This window comes from Oncorhynchus keta, unplaced genomic scaffold (assembly GCF_023373465.1).
Source record: "Oncorhynchus keta strain PuntledgeMale-10-30-2019 unplaced genomic scaffold, Oket_V2 Un_contig_1601_pilon_pilon, whole genome shotgun sequence".
Lineage (NCBI taxonomy): Eukaryota > Metazoa > Chordata > Actinopteri > Salmoniformes > Salmonidae > Oncorhynchus > Oncorhynchus keta.
Genome location: NW_026279658.1, coordinates 39370 through 42178, shown reverse-complemented (window position 1 = coordinate 42178; position 2809 = coordinate 39370). Strand labels below are relative to the sequence as shown.

Sequence of the window (2809 nt, the reverse complement as noted above, 5' to 3'; positions counted from 1 at the left end):
TGAGGAGAGGGAGGGGAGAGGAGAGGAGAGGAGAGGAGAGGAGGAGGAAGAGAAGAGAGAGGGGAGAGGAGGGGGTAAGGACTGGAGAGGAGAAGAAGGAGAAGAGAGAGAAGAGAAGAGAGAGAAGAAGAGAAGAAAAGAGAAGAGAAACCAAATGAGAGGAGAGGGGAAAGGAAGGAGGAGAGGGAGAGGGGAGGAAACAAAATGAGAGGAGAGGGAAAGAAAAGGAGAGGAGAGGAGAGAGGAAACAAAATGAGAGTAGAGGGGAAAGAAAAAGGAGAGGAGAGGAGAGAGGAGAGGAGACAAAATGAGAGGTGAGGGAAAGCAAAGGAGAGGAGAGGAGAGAGAGAGAAGAGAAGAGAAGAGAGAGAGAGAGAGAGAGAAGAGAAGAAGAGAAAGAGGAGAGGAGAGGAGGAGGAGAGGAGGAGAGAGGTAGGGGGCAGAGGAGAGGAGAGGGGAAGAGAAGAGAAGAGAGGAGAGGGAGAGGAGAGGAGAGGAGAGGGAGGAAGAAGAGAAGCGAAGAGAAGAGAGGGAGAGAGTAGAGGACAGGAGAGGGAGGGGGAAGAGGAGAGGAGAGGAGAGGGAGAGGAGAAGAGAGGAGAGGAGAGGAGGAGGGAGAGGGAGGAGGGAGAGGAGAGAGGGAGGAGAGGGAGGAGAGGGGCAGAGGAGAGGAGAGGGAAGAGAAGAGAAGCGAAGAGAAGAGAAGAAGGAGAGGGAGTAGAGGACAGGAGAGGGGAGGGGAAGAGGAGGGAGAGGAGAGAGGAGGAGAGGAGAGAGGAGAGAGGAAAACTCCCCATATCTACTGGGTGAAATTCCACAGTGTGCCATCACAGCAGCAAGATTTGTGACCTGTTGCCACGAGAAAGGGCAACCAGTGAAGAACAAACACCATTGTAAATACAACCCATATTTATGCTTATTTATTTTATCTTGTGTCCTTTAACTATTTGTACATTGTATATATATATATATAATATGACATTTGTCATGTCTTTACTGTTTTGAAACTTCTGTATGTGTAATGTTTACTGTTAATTTTTGTTGTTTTTCACTTTATATATTCTCTTTGTATGTTGTCTACCTCACTTGCTTTGGCAATGTTAACACATGTTTCCCATGCCAATAAAGCCCTTGAATTGAATTGAGAGGAAAGAAAAGGAGAGGAGAGGTGAGGAGTGGAGAGGAGAGGAGAGGAGAGGAGGGGAGAGGGGAGGAGAGGGAGGGAAGGAGAGGAGAGGAGGAAAGGAGAGTAGAGGGGTAAGGAGAGGACAGAGGAAAGAAGGGACGGAGGAAAAGAGGAGAGGAGAGGAGAGGAGGTGAGGAGTGGAGAGGAGAGGAGAGGAGAGGAGAGGAGAGGGGTAAGGAGAGGACAGAGGAAAGAAGAGGACGGAGGAAAAGAGGAGAGGAGAGGAGAGGAGAGAGGAAACAAAATGAGAGGAGGGGAAAGCAAAGGCAGAGGAGAGAGAGGAGAGAGGAAACTAAATGAGATGAGAGGAGAGAGGAAACAAAATGAGAGGAGAGGAGAGAGGATACAAAATGAGAGGAGAGGAGAAAGGAAACAAAATGAGAGGAGGGAGGAAAGCAAAGGAGAGGAGAGAGAGAGGAAACAAACGGAGAGGAGAGGAACCAAAAGGAGAGGAGAGAGGAGACAGGAGAGAGGAAAAAAGGAGAGTAGAGTAGGTAGAGTAGAGTAGAGTAGAGTAGAGTAGAGTGAGAAAAGTAGAGGAGAGGGAAAGGGAGAGGAGAAATAAAAGGAGAGGAGAGGAGATGAGAGAGAGAAAAACAAAATGAAAGGAGAGGGGGGAAACAAAATGAGAGGAGGGGGAAAGAAAATGAGAGTAGAGAGAGAGGAAACAAAATGAGAGGAGAGGGGAAAGAAAAGGAGAGTTGAGGAGAGAGGAAACAAAATGAGAGGAGAGGGAAAGAAAGGAGAGGCGAGTAGAGGAGAGGGGAGAGTAGAGGAGAGAGGAAACAAAATGAGAGGAGAGGGAAAGAAAAGGAGAGGAGAGGAGAGGAGAGGGAGAGGAGGGAGAGGGAGAGGAGAGGAGAGGAAACAAAATGAGAGGATAGGGAAAAGAAAAGGAGAGGCGAGTAGAGGGAGAGGAGAGGGAGAGGAGAGGAGAGGAGAGGAGTGGAGAGGAGAGGGGAGAGGAGAGGAGAGGAAACAAAATGAGAGGATAGGGGGAAAGAAAGGAGAGGCGAGGTAGAGGAGAGGAGAGGAGAGGAGAGGAGAGGAGAGGAGAGAGGAAACAAAATGAGAGGAGAGGGAAAGAAAGGAGGGACGAGGAGAGGAGAGGAGAGGAGAGGAGAGGAGAGAGGAAACAAAATGAGAGGAGAAGAAAAGGAGGCGGCGAGGAGAGGAGAGAGAGAGAGAGAGGAAACAAAATGAGAGGAGAGGAAACAAAAGGAGAGGAGACAAAATGAGAGGAGAGAGGAGAGAGGAAGAAAATGAGAGAGGTAGAGGTAGAGGAGAGGGGAAAGGAGAGGAGAGGGAGCGAGGAAAGGAGGAGAGGAGAGGAGAGAGGAGAGGGAGGAGAGGAGGGGAGAGTAGAGGGGAGAGGGAGAGGAGAGGAGAGGAGAGGAGAGGATAGATTTCTGTCTGGCTTGGGGAGGACTGACAGTCTCTGGACATGTGGCTTTACACAGTGTGTGTTTGTGTGTGTTTGTGTGTGTTTGTGTGTGTTTGTGTGAGTGTAGTTTAATAAGTGGACACTGGGGACCTACAGAGGGCCTCAGGAACAGGTTCATCAATCTAACTACCTTCATACAGCTCTTGATACATAGGGAGGGGATATATAGATACCTTTAC

At 49.2% G+C, this 2809-nt stretch overlaps 1 pseudogene; it reads left to right on the top strand.

The window, feature by feature from the left end:
* The first annotated feature begins 502 nt into the window (after positions 1–502).
* LOC127919219 (putative uncharacterized protein DDB_G0271982) lies at positions 503–2414 on the top strand (annotated as a pseudogene).
* Positions 2415–2809: the final 395 nt, after the last annotated feature.